At 39.5% G+C, this 17,830-nt stretch overlaps 1 protein-coding gene across 1 annotated transcript in view; it reads left to right on the top strand.

The window, feature by feature from the left end:
- The window catches only part of VAV3 (vav guanine nucleotide exchange factor 3), a 167,980-nt gene that overhangs the window by 43,200 nt on the left and 106,950 nt on the right, over window positions 1-17,830 (top strand). The gene's annotated exons all lie outside the window — the stretch shown is intronic.

Below are 17,830 nucleotides of genomic sequence, written 5' to 3'. Positions count from 1 at the left end.
TACACACCATCTTTTGAGACTTAAGCACTTACCCTTTATTACAATTTATAGTAAATACTGTTGACTGACAGAATTCTGAGTTTATTTTTGAGGCTGTGTTTTAATGTGTTGTGATTTTTTTTTTTGGGGGGGGGGGAGATCTCCCTTAAAATCTTTCAGCTAGCAAAAAAGGTTAGCTTGAGCACCCAACTTAGTGGATGGATGCAGCTGCTCTGCTTCATCTGTGGGGAAACGAGTCTTGGAAGCAAGCTTCTTTATGAGTCTTGAAGTATTAGCTTGGTAAAGTTAATGAAAGGTCTTAAACCACCTCATTAGAATTGTCAGCATACTATTTTCCAAGTGGTGAGGTCTGTTTTTGTTTATGCTAACTCAGAGGCTGAATGTAGTCTTGATGAGAGATGATGGTTTTGCTCAGTTGCATATTTTGTGGCAGAAAACGTTAAAATCATGATTGTGCCTTAAACAGGTTTTTACTGTCCAAATTAGTATAAACTTGCTTTAAATCATTAAATATTTTAACATTGCATCAATATTTTATTAATATTTTTAATAGACAGATGTTAAGCTAAAAATAAGTGTCATACTCTAAAACACTTATTTTCTTGGATGTTTTGCCTTTTGAGAGTTGAGTTGCATTATTTCAGTCAGAGTAAAATTCAGGTACTTTTTGTGTCTGGCTTTACTTAAAGATTCAAGATGTTAGATAGCTGTGATATTTGGGATTTTGATAATTACACTTGACAAGCCTAATCAATCCTATTGAGAAAAAAGTATGATTGTGTGGGAGAAGGAGGGACAAATAAGTTTAGCTTTTAGGATTTTTTTTGATTTATGATTTTTTTTAACTTAAACTTTTAACCAGAATATTTTTCATATGTTAGGCAAACAAATGACTAGATGAGGTTAGAAGGAAGAGTTCAGTTATATAGAAATGATAAGCTTAAACTTGGCATCATCTATGTATCTGAGAGTGGTAGGAAATTGCTAGACCAGAAGGTGAATCTTTCAAGTACTTTGGTTGAGGAAGGTGAAGCTTTGGCAGGGAGTCCATGGTACCTCACCTGGTGAATGCAGAAGTGGGTGCCTATGGTGCAGCACCTGCAGCTGGGTATTTTAAAGGAAATAGAAGATGATTTTTTTTTTTCCAGAATGCAGGAAAGACATACCTAGCAAGCATTAGATAATATCCAAAACTCAGTGAAAGAGCTCAAATACTAGGAACATAACCATAACATGCACTTTGATTAGGTAAGTTTTACAAAGTAATTCACATTTACATATTTTTTTTGATGGAGATTTGCCACCCACAGGTGGGTGGCATACATTCAGAATCTGTAGAAACCACAACCAGACTGCTTCTAATGCATACAAGGGCAAGATGTATTAATTAGATTAACCAGCAGTTCATCAGTGCAAGCATGCTGATGCTGGATGCCAAATTAAGTGGGAGTGCATGAGAACCTTTCTATTCAAATTGCAGAACTTCTGCAGATTTCCTTATGTCTATTTCAGCTGTGGAAGTGTTTTTTTCTCTAGTCAGCATAGTCCACCTGTGCCTGTAGCAGTCTCCTAAACCTTAGGAAAAGGTGCTGCTTACCAACTTCATGTTAACAAAGCAATAATGGTACCAAAATAGCAGTGCCCCCCACCGTGTGACTGGTTCAGAAATAAAGGATAAAATCTTTTGATGCTCTCCTGTTTATAGCTTCACTGTGGATTTGCTGGGATTAGTTGGTTTTGAAGTCCTACAGACATTTTATCCCTCCAAATTAAGAGGAGGAGAGCTGGCCCGTCTCCTTCCTCCATGCGGGGCTCTTAGTGTTCTTGTGTTCTTAGTGTCTTGTGTTCTTGTTGCCCTAGCCTTACCCCTAATGAGTACAGCCCGTGTGACTCTTTCTACTTAATTATACTCTCATCACATTTTTAAACTCATTTTCCCTGTTTAGTTACTGTTGGATCTTGATCATTGCCTTGTCTCCTTTGCCTTCATGCTTAGCCCCTCTCTCATCTCTTTGCTTTGAAGTCTGCTGTAGTCCTTCTCCCTGAAGAGCTTTTTGGGCCTTTCTTGTTTCTGCATTTCAGGTTTGTTTCGGCAGTCTCATTTTGTCTTGCTTTTAGCCAGGAGACTGGTCCTGTTATGCCTGTGCTCATTTTAATACATCTCCAAATTTTTCTGCCTACCAGATAAGTACTCACTACTTGTAAGAGAATTATAACCCTATTGGAAATCCTGCACTTCAGCTTTCTCCCGTGTTGTACGTTTGCTAGAACTTGCATATCATGCTGTCATCTCTCATTTCACTCACATAAAAAGGAATTTTCAAGTGTGGTTTTGCTTGCTTCCTCTCTCATCTGATTCGGAGTGTATTTTATATGTTGACTAGCATAGTAAATGAAGACCCGTGGTCTTTGTTGTCTGACACCAGCAAGCCTCTGAAAAGGAAAGAATTCTTAGCACTGATGTTCTGATAAGGTTTTATTTCCTCCCTCTCAACTGAGGGGGGGATGACAACACTAGCCCTCTCCAAGCTAAAGAAGTAACTTAAAACTTGGAGACCAATAAATCATTTAATAATTTTCTTTAAAATTTGCAATCAATAAAATAAGCTTTCATTTATTTGGAGTGATTTATTTGGAGTGATGCTTTGACTGAGTAAATCATGTAAAACTGATTTAGAGAATATTGAATCTGAGAGGATGGTAGAGCTTTCTTTTTTTAGTCAGCTCACTACTACAAACATGACTGAAATCTGCTACTGGGGCTTCAATACAGAAAGCAAGGCGTGTGTCACAAGGCAGTAAGAGGTACCAGGGTAACTGAGCTTCTTAGAAGCCCTGACTAGAAACGCCAGAAGCCGATTAAGATCTTTCCAGAGGAAATGCTGTGTAGAAATAGCAGGTCTTGTGCCAGTGCACAGCTGTGGGCTGAAGGGAGGGCGCAGGGCGAGGTGGGAGGTGGAGGCCGGGCCTCTGTGGCACGCTGCTGCTTGAGGGCCTGTTGGCGGGGCAGACTCCGTGGTGCCGGCGGCCTGTGTGGTGTGTGGGGCACGTAAAGGGAAAAAGGCACACAAAGGGGTGGGCCAAAGGAGTCTGCCATGCAGTTACTGATGTACCAACTTCCGTGAAGTCTGGCCATGGGGCGGTTGTTGTGGTGCGAGTTCTCCCTTTGCATGCAGGAGGCCGCAGCGTGGCTGTTCAGCCCTGCTGTTAGGGTGGAAACGGGACCCCAAATCCTCCCGTTGCAGCTTCGTGCACGGCTCCTCCTGCTGCTGTGGGAGGCAGGGGGTGCTCAGGAGGGTCACACCGGGTTTGTGGGCCACTGACCAGGGACTGTACAGTTACAAGTCTCTGCTTATTTCAGGGGGGAAAAAGGAGTGTCTAAGATGATGTTACTTGCTCGTTTGTGCAGAAGATGATTTGGTTAGCTTCCAAGAGGATGCTGATACATTGCTTTAATTTTTTTGTTGGGGCTTCTGTACCTGATCATATATACAGACACTGGGAGACATCTTCAGCTCCTACTGCTGCGGTAGACGTAGCATGTGGAAGTAAGCCAACTGGGAATGCTCTGGATGTTCCTGGCTAAGAAGAAAAAAAAAGCGCATCCCATTTAGGAGAGTGAATAAAAGTTAGTAAGTTTTCTTTCTCCTTAAATGTACTTTATCCAAGCAGTGTAAGGCATCTTTCATGACTGCCAGAAAAATAATCTAAAACATTTTCATTTTCAAAGTGTTTTCCCTGAAATGGTAAGTGATGATGAATCCTGAAACTGGTTTAGAGAAGGCAGGTGTTCCCATAAACATTTGAAAGTACTGCTTTCACCACTTGTGAATAATGTAAACTTCTGTGGAAGTCAAGCTGCTGTCTACACTAAATCATGAGATTCTTTTTGAAACACTTCCATTCCTCTAATGTTAGGAAAAAATTACACTGATTAATAGATAGATAGTAGACAAAGCCACTCAATTTACTGTAGTAACACTAGGCCTTGCTCTGCTGTTTGCACGCATGTTGAAAACAATTTGACACAGTGAAATTTGGTTGTTCCCATAGGTATAGTATCTGACTTGTTTTTCCTTTGATGCCTGTTTACAAGTGCAGACCTCTGGACATTGAGGGGAATTGAGCTATAAATTTGTCTTGTTAGCTAAAATGTTAAAAGCAAGGTCTGCATTTTCCCAATGTTATGACTTGGTACAGTTGTATCAGAGCTGCCTGGCTGATACAAAAGAATTGGTCTGATGGTGTGCCACAGACCTCATGATGGCTTTAAATTGATCCACGTTAGTTCACTTGGCAGATGAAATCCTTACAGGAAAAATCTTGCCGTGAAGCTTCTAATAGCCAGCAGAGCCTTGAGCTGGGCAGGCAGCAGATCCCATCAGCAGCCCTAGCCTCGCCTGCTCTGTTGGTGTGTCAGCTGCAGTAGTCAAAGGCTGCCCGAGGAGTCTCGCTGGGACTGTCACAGGCAGTGGGCAAAGTAAGTGTCTCAGCTCGCAAACATCCACTGACAGATTGAACTTGCATTGCAGTAGCCTGGCCTATTATGTGTGTAATAATCCATTTCGACTGAGACCTACAGCAAGAAATTAACAATATTAATATAGCTAACGAAGATTCATGGGATATGCATACATCCTGATAATTTTGTCCCTTTTTGTGGAAAACATGCAGCATCTTTTTCGAAACAAGTTACGGTTGAGGGAACTGTGTATTTTTGTTCTCGTTTTATATCATTTGCTTTTCAGGTTTGGTTTCAGTTTTCTTATCCTGTTTTCTAGTTTTTGAGGTGACATTTTTGTCATCTCAAACCCTGTCAGAGGCTGGCAACATGACTTTTTCTAAAATGAGATTGCTACTTTTCCCTCGTCTCACCCTCCCTCCTTTGACTTTCTTACTTGCTGTTGTTGACGTCTCTCATCTTTCCAAAAATTTAGCTCTTGCCAAACCCTCTGACTTGACTGCTGTCTGAGGATTACTTTTCGCACATCTGCCTCAGTTGAATATTGCTCTATTTCACTGTTTTTGATGCTGTCTCATTCCTGAAGCTATTATTTTTTGTCTGAGTGTAACAAGGGAATTCGTGTTGTTGGAAATGGCTGTGAGTGGTATAATCAGTGCTTGCCAAGTAAAAAGGGAAATATATGGAAGGACATAATTTTAAGAAGCATATTGTGATCAACGTGGGGTAAAACTGTAAGTGCTAATGTTTAACAGCTTCTTTGAAATCTTGGCATTGAGGCTGTTTGTCTCTGGCATCCATGAGCCTGCATACCTTTTGACTGATTGTTGTTTATTCTCCATTTTTTTAACACGAAGTTGAATAAGGGAGAAGCATAAGTCAACTTAGGTTGCTGCTGGACACAGAGTATAACTTTGAAACGTTTGCTCCCAACCTGAGCTTGTAGTGAAGTCTGAATGTTGTTGCTGGTGTGAAGAAAGGTTTAGATACTTGAAATTTTTCTTTCCCCAGGGCAGTTGTCCCATAGAAATCTAAGCTTTTAACATTGCCTCTCAATGAGACCATTGTACATCTGACAGTGCTACTATTAGAATATTAAAGGCTTGTTATCACATAAGGTTTTTATTTCATATTGTATGCTAGACAAATCCAGGGTGCTTAAATAAGGCTATTGATTGCAGTACATTTTCCAGTTTTATCACCCAGATACAACTTTGTGCATTTACTACAGAAGATGTGGTACCCTTACGTCCATAAAGCATGGCCACTTGCATTAGCTTATTCTTGTCTAGGACAGAGAATAGTTTCTAAAATTAGTCGTGGTGTGTTACCTGGGTGCACCTACTTGCCTTGCAGTTACTTTTGCATTAATTCCTTCTTAGACTTCTCTGCTGAGGTGGTGTTATTCAGTCCCACTGCAGTCACTGCATACATACCGTGCTTGCTGTGGGTGCTTTGTATTGGACTGAAATTCCCAATTCATTTGAAGCACTTCACTGAACTCTTGGGTGCTGCTCGTGTTTGTCATGAATGGGGGTAGGACTGAAGTTGACCTTAGATGAAGCTTTATAACCTGCTGCCAACCCAGGATATGTTTAGCCCTGTTCCCTTTCACAACAGCCCTTATGTGCAATTTCACATAAAATATTTGGAAATGCCTATGAACACAAGAGTAGGAGTGAGCTATAGTCCTCTGTGCTCTAATAGGCAAGATTAATGTCAGAAGTCACTGCCTCTGCTTTGCTGCTTTCCCTTTGCCATGCTGGCATACCTGTCAGTGTGGCTGTGGTGAGAAACAAGCTAAGAGCTCATCTGCCCTTCAGAATTGTGTTTTAAGATATCAGGCTTGCTCACTGTCTCCATATCCATTCTCTGATGTGATCTCTGACCCAATGCTGTAAACAGTTGGTTTAGCCTGGCTAGGACAGTAGTCAACTGAGGCGCAGGGCAGAATTGAGGGGCAGAGGGCAGAACTTTCCCAGGTCAGTAGTGCTACTGAAATCCTGTGATACATCTTAATGCTAAATACAACTACAAGGTTAGCGATAGACATCTGTGGTTTGCTGTTGTTTATCACAGTATCAGCATCGAAGATGCATGGTATGATCCCTATCATGGACTTGAAAAATTTCTAAATATACAGCCAAGTGTAAACTGAAGAACAATTCCCTGTCTGGAGGATGTCATATATGGGTGACTTAACTTTTAGATATATTATGAGCAAATCTGATTCCTCTCTGCAGCGTAGCTCTGGTGCTGCAGGTCCTAGATGAGTATGAGACATGGTGGCTGCTGTGTGTCTTCTGATACTGGGGGCGGCAGAATAAAGCATTCCTTGAAATAATACTCAAACCACTTTATTCCTTTCTTCCTGTGCCTAAAACCCCACAGCTTTGCTGGAATTGTATTACAGTATCCGTGAACAACAGTGCATCCCCCCTGCCATGTGAAAATGACAAGAAGACTTAAAGCAAGTATTGTTTTCCTTAACCAGAGATGGCACCATGTCCTAGCATAGTGCCTAAAGTAATTCTAGTTTATACTGGGGGGAATCAGGCATGTAGAGTTGTTAAGAGGTGTGGTTCTGACTGTTTGCTGATGTGGGCACAGTGCCTAATGTGAATACTATGCTTGGTACAGAGATGAGAAATTTTTGATCTTCTGCTGTCATTCTTGTCTTCAAATATATATATATATATATGTTTTGCTTTGTGTTCTTTGTATTATTGTGTTCAAATGCTTTTGTGTTTTACAGTGTTAATATGTGGGTGGCTTGGGAAAAATAACTGACCCAAATAGATGCATGTGGTACATGATTATTATTTTTTAAATGTGCTGACCTTCAATGTATTGTTTGTCTGAGAGTTCTGTCTTCTAGCTGATCTTCTCACTGATGGGAAGCTCTTGGAGATCTCTCTGGCTTAATTCTGCCATAGGCAGCAGAAGGACAGTGTCAGCGCAAATAAGCATACGATGCCATTCAGACGCTGACTAGCACAGAGGTTGTATTTTGTAGGTTGTCGTCGTTATGTGCAAATGTATTCCAAATTTTTTAAGAAATGAAAATAAAGAGGAATCCCACTTTGCCTTGGCGGAGCAGTTCTGAAGCAGCATTTTGGAGATGCAGTACTTTTACTGCAATGTAAGAGGGGAATGTATGTATACGTGAATAACGCTACAACTGACAAGCTGCTGCCTGTTCAAGGGAACAAAATGAGAGAAATGAAGCAGTAGTAAGTAAAATTAGTAACCTAGTTTCTCTCACTCAGTTTGTAATTTTCGGAGTACAGATTAATGTAAAGGAGAATGAGGTACAAGCATGAGAATGTAAATCTTGGTTTGTATTTTCTTTCGCTATATTAAGTGCAGTTTTGCTCGTTATCTAAATGAACAGACAAATGGGGAGAAAAGAAAACCACAACTCTTCTCAAGTTTCTATAAAGGGGGTTGGTAGTATTGCCATTCCCATTGCAGAATGTCTTTGGGTGTATCTTGTATTGTCCAGTATCCAAGGTGATGATTTAAAATGAGGTGGGAAGAAGGTGAGAGTAAAAGTGAGTTGAATCTTTTTGTAGTGTTGAGGGCAGGTGCAATGCTTTTCCTATGGACTGATTCAGACCCTCATCTCTTCTGGTTGAGAAGAGAGATCTCCAGAGCACAAGACTTGAAGATAACTGGGGGCTTTTGAAAATTACAGCGCAGGTGCATGATGATAATTGTATCAAAAAGAACAACTCACTTCCCTTTGCACTGCCCACTGTAGCAGGGGGAAATTTTTTTCTAATAAAGAATGAAAGTGTATAGAGTGTGCATTTACCCCAATAAATACTCTTACCACCAATGACTGTGCACTGGAGTATATTCAAGTAGGACTAGGTACCGTTCAACAATCTCAGCTGAATTTGTAGTCAGTGGTTAAAGTGAATTCAGGAAAGGGAGAAGTGTGGCGGTGCGCACTTCACTCAAGACAGGAAGCGAAAGATCTTCCTCTGCTTTTAGCAGAAGAGAGGAAGAGACGCTCCTTTATGCAGTCTCCTCCTAATATCCTTCTTGCTGATACCAAGGTTGACAAGGAATAGGTTGAAATATAAAAGATAATACAGTGGGAGTGTAGAAACCACATGCCAATTAAACTCTAGGATGCATACCTAAAGTAGCATTTGTTTGAGGTGCAATCAATAATGAATACGAAAACACTTGTTTCTTTCTAGAACGTTTTAATGCTAATATCGATCATCCATGGTCAAGCAGACCAAAAATGTATACAAAGTGTGCAAACACCATAGCTAGTGTTTCCAATTTAGATAATTTGCTTGTTGTTTTCAAATTTAAAAAACAAAACAGTCATTTGAAATCTGTTCAAGGGCAGTAGCAAAAACATGATTTTTTTCAAGACACAGCATTGATTTATATCCATTTATTAAAAAAAAATTCTGTTTCAAACTCTGAATGCCTTTAAAAATCCTACTGTTAGTTGTTAAGGATTAAAAAAGGATGCTTATATTAAGGAAGAAATTAGGACTATATTAAAAAGTGTTGTTTAATATGTAGGAAAAAACTAATTGGTCCTCTAGTGTTACCTTATAAAATAAGGTAAAAAATATGATTTTGTCAATAAGAGTGTTTGTACAAAGTGCTGGGAGAGAACATTGGATCAAAGCCCGAATATAATTTGATAATGCTGTTTGTAAGTATTGGTTACCCTAATAAAGTTGATTGTGAAGGGAACTGGAACGATTCAACAGCAGACAGATTTTACAGAACTGTCCTGGGCGTATCATTTTATATTCCTTTGTTTTCTATGCAAAACCTGAAACATAATAAACGCACCAGAAGGACAAAATCCTACATTATTCTCTAGCTTTTACACGGTAGTCTGCACTCATGCTATTAGCTGCAGCGTTTTAGTGCTCTGGCTGTTAAAGCAGTGCTTGAAGGAAGGAAGGCTGTCATTCTTCAGGCAACATCATCTTAGCAAACAAACAAAAAACCCACCAAAAACAAAACAAAAACCCAACCCCTTAAGGCATGGTGAGGGCTCGAAGGTATTCATAGAACCATAACCACAAGCTGCAGGCAGGAAGCAGCTGCTGGGGCTCCCTTCCCCCACTGCTGTCTTTGGTTAGTGTCTGGACTTTCTGGACAAACCGACCCAAGAGCTGAGGAGGAATATGCTGCTTGTGCAATTTGGATTTTCTCAGTTCCTCGTAAGAGCAGAACTGTCTAGGGAAGCTTTCATGCTTTTGGACTAGGAACTGTAGCTTCATCATAGACTGAACTTGAAAGTGGGCTTTTAAGCACAACTCTTGTTTAATGGCTATAGATTTGTCCGTAATTGGATACTAGTTATTAAAGACTTGCTCATTATATTCCTAATAATATGACATTGTGTCTTATGAATTCCCGGAGAACACTCAGTTTTTCTTCTCCCTTTTATTTTAAGTAATGTTCAGGAGTCGTGTGTGCTGCAACCATCTGCCAGTCCCACTGCTCCCATTCGGCAGTTGGAGTGGTCTGAGGTATTGCTCCCTGCAAAAGGGATGAAATGTAAAAAACGTTCAGTGAGCCAAAGACATTCAAGAAGGGGTTGGTTAGCGTGGGGTTTGACCTGTCCTTTGATATTGCTTGAAACTACATTTATGCTTCTATTTCAACTACCATCCTAGAGAGAAGTGCTATGGATACTTCACATCTGTAATGTAAGTACATGAAATCGGGTGTTGCTTGGTTTAAGTTAGAGCTCTTAGGAGAGAGATCCTGTAGCAAGGAATGAAATGCTTCTGTCTAGCAGTGAAACTAGATATAAATGTTTGGAATACATATGTAAATATGTGTTAAAAAAAACAGCACAACAGAACTCTTCATTTTTTTTCTATGTATTTTTTTTCCTAAAAGTGGAAAATACACCCAGCCTTGGGCTGTTCTTTTAGACATCAGGTTTTCTGTTCTCTCATATCTTTCAGAGTGTTTTTTTTTTTAATATGATGCACTTCTCTCTTTGGCTCTGCTTGCCTTCCTTATGCCAAACTGCCTGCCTTACCTCTTCTTTTTACAAGGCTTTGGAGAAAATGTTGCATCTTCTATAGTTGTTGATTCCCCAGGGTGTTTGAAGTCCCAGTAGTTTGCAACTCTGTACTTAGCTTATCTACAAACAGGAGGAGACAACACCCAGGAGGATTTCTTTTTTCTTGGCTATTTCTTTTATTCAGTCTGGAGAAATACTTTCCTGTTACTTCGTTATCTATGAAGACACTGGAGACACAGTGGAGAAAACTGATGCAAGACAAGACTTCCCCAAGGCAATGCATTGCACATAGCATCTCCTGCCTAGGAGGGAAGGAGGAGGTCTGCATGCCCTGACATCCCTGCCTAAGCCCACCATGCTTTCCCCAACCAGCACAGCAGCACTGTGGAGGTCTCTTCTTGCAGCTGGGGCTGTTTTCAGAGGAAACGTGCGTGACTACCAATAACAGCTTTTACAGCAGTCGCTCTACCCTTGCTCCCTGTGCAGAAAAGCATTTGGCACCTGGTTTCAAACTGTTTTTTCAGAGTTGCTGGCGGGCTCCTGTCAGTCACAAAAAAACTTGGCTTGCGGTTGTAAATTTCTCTACAGTGACTCACTGGAATGGTTGGGCTATTTACTCCTGCTGTGCTGGTACTAAGCCTGCATGGGAAACGATGGAGGATTCCTCAGGTATATTTCTGGAGGATGTATTTCAGAGGAAATGGAAGAATGGACAGTGAGAGACACCAGAACTAGGATAGCTGAAGGTCATGTCAGTGAGGAAATAGCATCCCGTGGCTGGTGATCACCTTTGTGGAAATGAACGACTTCAATGTGCTCTTCCTTTAGATTTCACTGCTACACCTAAAGCTTATATTTCATTATTTGAATGAGAGGGAAATCAGTATTTAGGTGTATGTGAAGCTTTCTATCGAAACCAGGCTGTTAGGTTTCTACGTGCTGGATGTCTGCAGACCAAGATGTGCCTAATGAGATGTTGGTGAGGGTGCCAGGGCTGTACATTTTCTTTGCTGTGTTTGTGTCTGTATAACTTTGACACCTCACTGTATGTTATGACAGTATTTAGTAGAGGCATATTTGCAAAGCTGGAGATTGAAATTGACTATTTATTTTTAAGGGCCTGTTAGAGGTGCGAAGCTAAGGGTTTGCTTTTAGGGCATTTTTAAATGTTTCCATTCTGCCTTTTTTGAAAAGACTTCATTCTTTGCTAGACGCTTGTGGTTTAATTAAAACTAATGTGAACCAATGCAGAGTACTAACACTTAAAACACCAAGGCAGACAGAGAGAAAATGTTCAATTTCACTAACACCCTTTACGTGGAATAATATGCTTGTTAGATGTGTTAGGTGTGTAATTGCCCTGGAGTTGTCTGGCTGCATGTCGTTTTTCACATCTGTCAGCCAGGTTAAATGAAAATGTCAATGTAGCAGTTCCTGGAGGTCTTTTGGTTCAAAAGTTAATGATGGATTACGGTAAAATAGTAAGATATGCACTCCCCCCTTCAGTGCCAAATGAAGTATTGATCCAGGACTGTCCAGGGCCTGGTAAACTTAGGATGCTTTCCTCGGAGTAGCAAATAATAAAACTTCATTATTAATATAAGTCATTTGAGAACATATTTATGTATAGCAATTTCATCTTATCCATGAGTGACAGGTATGCAAAGTGAAGATTTCTTGCTCTTTTTCTATCCCTACAATGTGATGCATGAGTGAAAACAGCTTGGTAAAAACCCCCTCAGCCTGTTGGCATGAGTGGCAGTACTGGCTCTGAAGTGTGCTCAACATGATAGACTTGGAATTGGCCTTGTATGAATATTACCCATGTCCCAAGTAATTCAGAGTTTGTACGCCCCCCCCCCTCCCCCCATTTGTAGTTGATTTAGCTTTTTGTTTTTCATAATCTGCCCATAACTGTGGTAAATGTGTGTATATATATATATATGCAGATAATTAATACTTACATGCACAAGTCTCGAGAATCTGTAATTTGGAATACTCTTTATGTTTCCAAAAGATTCTAATCCATTTCATATTCATGGTTATGTATTGCTGACAAATTTTGTTGGGAAACTGGTTGGAAGCTCATGTACACTTTCAGAACAGAGTATTTTTCATGTTACCCTATCAAATGAGCAGGTGCCTTCATTGTCAACAGATATTTGAGTGTCCTTGAGACAGGCTTTGAATAGGTTCTTGAAGAAACAATGGGTCAGTATGCTGGTATTGCGTACAAAAGTGAAAGATGCTAAGACTTGGTCAAATCTTGACAGAAACGGTCTGAATAACAAACTACAGGTATGCCTGCTTTTCAGAGGAAGTAATAGCAGCTCTGTAGTCTCTTTTGAGTTGGTGGTACCTAAGGTACGTAAAGCTGTCTTACGCAGCTATGAGATCATCTTCATGGTTAGACTTGAGCCTGGGAGTAGTTACAACTACTTGTAAAGGGGGCATTATTTCAAGTTAGTTGATAGTGGGCATGTTAGACATGTAGTTACTAATCTCTGAAGTTTTCTTAAAGTGAGATGGCTTGAGATCACTATTCCAGCCCAGAGGCTGGAATGGGGACACATTGTAGCCAGAGACGATCAATACTCTGAATGATTAATTTTCCTGTATAACTGGGGATTTTTTTTCTATCCCCAAAATTTGATGTAAGAAAGTAAGTCCTGGTTGGTAAGAAACCAACATGCATTTTTCAAAACAGCATGTCAAAAAGTAGGTTGGTATTAGAAGTATTTTTCACTGGTAAATGTAACTTCTTTATTTCTTTTTATATGTATCTGCTAAATTTACTTTATGGGAGGGAATAAGGCTAAGTTGTCAACAAAGTGTGGCTCTCATATACTGAACTGGATGCACAGATTTTGAAGAGAAAAAGGAACCAAAAAAACTTCAAATATAATATGGTTACGTATTCTTGGTGACTTTTGTATTAGAAAAACACATCCTCTTGTAAGTGCATGCATGGGAACTGAACTGCTTCAGTCTAGCCCATGTGTGAGTATTATTCGTAAGCTTCATTGGCACAAATTCTGAAACTGTTGCCATCACCATTTGTTGATCACTTCATGTTTAGAGTTTAGCTAAACATCAGAAATCGAAATATGGCTCTAATACTGAAAGCAGCTGTCAGCAGCAAAGAAATATTGCCTGTTTGGGGAGACAGGAAGCTGCAAAATTATGTATTTTTGTTTATTCTAAAAGTGGAAAAGTACTTCTAAAAGGTATTTTGTCTGCTTTTGAACTGCAGGATTTTTAAGCTGCTTTTTAAGAAACAAGATGGAAAACTGACCCGACCAAAATACTTAGGCCCATTCTAAATTCAGATTCAGAGATGCCATGGCTACAGAAAAAAGTAAAATAGTCCCTCTAGTGTACTGCTGCGGTAGGTATGTGTAGGAATACCTGAAGTGATTTACTGAAGGGCATGGCTGCAGGAAATTACAAAATTACTGTGATAAGAGATACGCAAGCCCTTACATAAACTGGAGAGCCTGACCTACGACAGCAAGTCAAGTGAAACACATCAAGCCAAAAAAATGAGTTGTTGGAGTAATTCATGAAGTAAGAAGTTAATGGCTCGCACAAGGCCGTGGCTGTTGCTGGCTGTGCCTGAAACAACGCTGAGGAGCAGCGTCCCTCCCCGGTGAGCAGGCCGAGGTACGCTTCCTCTTGCAGGGCCATAGTTTTGAATTTCATGCTATGTTTTGCATAAACTGGCTGTATACTGAGAACCAGACTTGGATGATCACGTCATCTTGAAGTGAATGTGGCTTTGATGTGACTTCTGAAGAGTTGCTCAACCTTTGTCTGACAGAATTGGTCAGTGGGAAGCGGCCATGTTGAGCCGAGTGTGGGGGGGATCTCCTCATGTGCCTCTTGCTAACACCTCCAAATTTATGGTTTGCCGTAGGAGAGTCAGAGTTAGTGAGCCTTCTATTTTGACTACATGAATGGATGTAGTAGTTGCAGGATGTTTTGGAATATAAAGCTTTTATTTTTAATGTGTCATACCTTGCAAGAGCATAAATGTGAATCCTTACTCAGTGTCTAATTTTCGGTGCCTATTCCTGGTCACATTGTGTGTGGACAGGCCGTGCAGCCCTTTGTACAGTTATTTGTTGTAGAGTAGTCCCAGCCATAGAAACTTTGTTCTGGATGTTGTATGAGCAGGGAGTGCTAATTTTGCGCTTGAAACTAGGATCCAGTTTAGCCTCATTCAGAGGTGCAGAAGCATCTGAGTGATATGTTTGAGTCCTTGCTGTGGGAGAGAATTGGGAATACATCTAGGGTTAAATGGGTAAAATGGGTGAAGCTCCTCTGAGTGCAAAAGAGCAAGGCAAAAAATGCTTTTCTTGTGCCTTTTTTTTTTTTTTAAATTGAATGTTATGGACATTCATATGCATGGGTACACTGTAATTTTGGAGTTCAGAATGGCTCTATATTATAGGTTCCCTCAAACCAGTTGTATTGGGCATGAAACTAGAGCTGTTCAGAAAACTCCTGTCTTTTTCTCGGTCAGTTTTGTTGAAAACAAGACATTTTACTGGGGATAGTTTGATTATTTGGATGAACTTCTTTCAAAATTCAGATCGTGTTTCTGACAACTCAGCCTGTTCATAACTCAGACCTTCCCTATGGAGTCAGAAATAAGCCAAGTCTGAAGAATGTCTGCAGTGCATTAGAAACAACTGAGATTTCATGTGGGAGAAGTAGAAAATCTTTCTGTGCCCCTACAAAATGTTGAAGCAAAAAAATTTACACATGTGATGGTGAATCAATTCTAGTATGACCAGAAGTGTTAGTTTCATATATTTGTTTGTACAAGTGTGGTGTGTATCCTGACATTTTCTAAGAATTCTTTTAAAACAAAACCCACACACAAACAAAACCCAGCAACAACAAAATCCTTGAGTAGAAACCATTATGTTTCCAGACAGGGAAGTTTTAAGTTGTGCTTTAATAGGGGTGTTCAATGAGCAAGCATCAAATTGTATTTTGTAGAAGTTGCATCCGTTTTCAGGTATTTTAACCTTAAAAACATTGTGTGGTTAATGGTCTTTGGTTCTTAATTGTTTTCAGATAGAAGAATAGCAGTCTCTGCCCAGTGTTTTCTTTCGTGATGCTAGCGTGACCACTCTTCATCACCTACTTCTGCAGAACACAATATTTCTGCTGAGATACTGACAGCTGTTGCAGTGATGGCCATTTTCTTGTTAACGGGTTATCCATTGTTCAGATTTTGATAGAAATCTACTTTTTGGCTTTCTGTCACATTAGTTTTCTCTTCATGGAATGCCAGACCCTCTCTATTCCCGGAGCAGTGAAAATTACTGGTTGCCTTCCATTTTCTCTCGTTATGGTTCCTTTTCAGCATGTTCCTTTAAACACTTTTCTGGCTTCTTCAGCTTTGTGTTTTTTTCTTAAGGGAGATTTTACATTGGTTCCTGAAAGTCTTGTCCTCACAATTTCTAACATTTGTTTTTGTTTCTGTTCTATTAATAGCTGCAAAATACAGTTTGGCAGTAAATTTGGGAATACCATTTGCTAGTTATCTTAATAAAATTCATATTTTTGTCCAGATTTTCATTCTATGTTCTTCAAACAACCATAACTAGTTATAAAGAGTAAGCCATACTTCGGAGTATTACTAGATAAGCGAGAATCCCTTTAAGGAAAAGGGTTTGCGTGGGTGTAGTAGTTTGATCTTGCGTGTGCTGAGAAATAACACGTTGAAACAGGAAAGGGATATTTAGTTCACCAGACTTGCCTCTCTCTTTTTCAATAATCATTAAACCTCTTTTCCTGTTATTTTGCCAGTCAATATTCACCCATCTGTCAGGAGAGATCACCTTGTCAGCTATTGAATTTCCAGTGAACTTCCCGTAGAGCCTTGTCTCGTACAACTCAGCATTCCTTGCCCGGGTCAGTGCTGAGATTGTCAGATTTGTGGAGGCAGGTTGTTCCTTTGTATATAAATGAGAACTCACCTGGTTTTAAATAAGCAAGATACTTTAAAAATCTTTTTCCTTTCTGACCTTTTGACTAATGTAAAATAATTTTAAGGTTTTTATTCACTTTATTTTTAATTTTGAAAACTTTTGTCTAGTTTGTATTGCAATATTTATTTTTTTAGGGGAATTACCATGCCTGAACCTTTAATTATGTACATGGCAGATTTATTTGTATTCAATATTTTTTGCCTTTTCTATTAAACAAAACCAGGTTTTCCATAGTGTAAACTTTTACAATAGCTTAAATGAACACCAAACATTTCTTCGACTGGGGCAGTATAACCTATTTCACTTTTGAAATTGGTTTTTAACAAATGAAACTTGATTCACTTTGGAAGCATTTCTACTTCAATTTAGGCTCTGTAGTTTGCGATTCTTTTCTGTGGTTTTACTTTGTCATTTTCCTGTGTGAACATCTCATTGTCCTTCCTCTGAGAGATGTACTTTTAACTCTGTGAGCTTTATAATCAGTCTGGTCTTGTAATTAGAACTTCAAAAATAAACAATTTTAATTGTAAACTTTACTCACAATTTCCATGGAACAATCATTACTATACCTGAATTTTAATCCTACTGGTACAAACTTTCTCAGGAAATTTTACTTCAGTTTAAGAATTTTAAGTTGTAAAGACCCATCCTGAAACTCCTGGGAAGTTCAGGGGACCTTGTTATTGCAAGTATGGAAATTGCTACTGGGTGTCATTTTGGCTTTTTTTTTTCTCTCGCGCAAGTAAGATTTGCCAATCTGAAAGTGCTCAGAAAAAGAGGAAATCATTTGTGACATAGAGGACGTGCTAGGCAGAGTACTAGTTGGTTCTTGTACTGCAGCTGACAACAAAATCTCTACTTATACGTGACCAAATATTCTCTACCCTCCCTAATGTTCTCCTTCTATTGTGTATAACCTTGGGTCCTTATGTGAAGTATTTTCTTAGAACGGGATCTCCTAGACTGATGCTATCGCCTAAAATTAAAAAAAGCTTATGAGCTCAAATTCGTAGCTTGTTTTCCTACTTGTCTAATAAAGATTACCTTTACTTTGCGAGCAAGTCCTGAAAAAGGCGCTTTCATTTGTCATTTGGCTCCCTCTTCTGGTCAGCGTTTGGAAAAGTTCTAATGAAAACTTTTCTGTAGATAAAAAACTTTAGAGCAGTCTGTAAGAAAATCTGATTACAATTGCATCCAGGTCCAACTTAAAACTACCACATGACCTGGTTTTAAGTCTGCCTTAGTTGTTTTTAACTTGTGCTGAAACTTATAAATAACAAATTTCCCTGTGCTTTCTTTGTGCTCCCATCACTTCCATCAATACACAAGAACTGAAGA

This window comes from Cygnus olor, chromosome 8 (assembly GCF_009769625.2).
Source record: "Cygnus olor isolate bCygOlo1 chromosome 8, bCygOlo1.pri.v2, whole genome shotgun sequence".
NCBI classification, from domain to species: domain Eukaryota; kingdom Metazoa; phylum Chordata; class Aves; order Anseriformes; family Anatidae; genus Cygnus; species Cygnus olor.
Note: the sequence above shows the minus strand (reverse complement) of the source record. Positions and strands in the feature narration are given on the sequence as shown.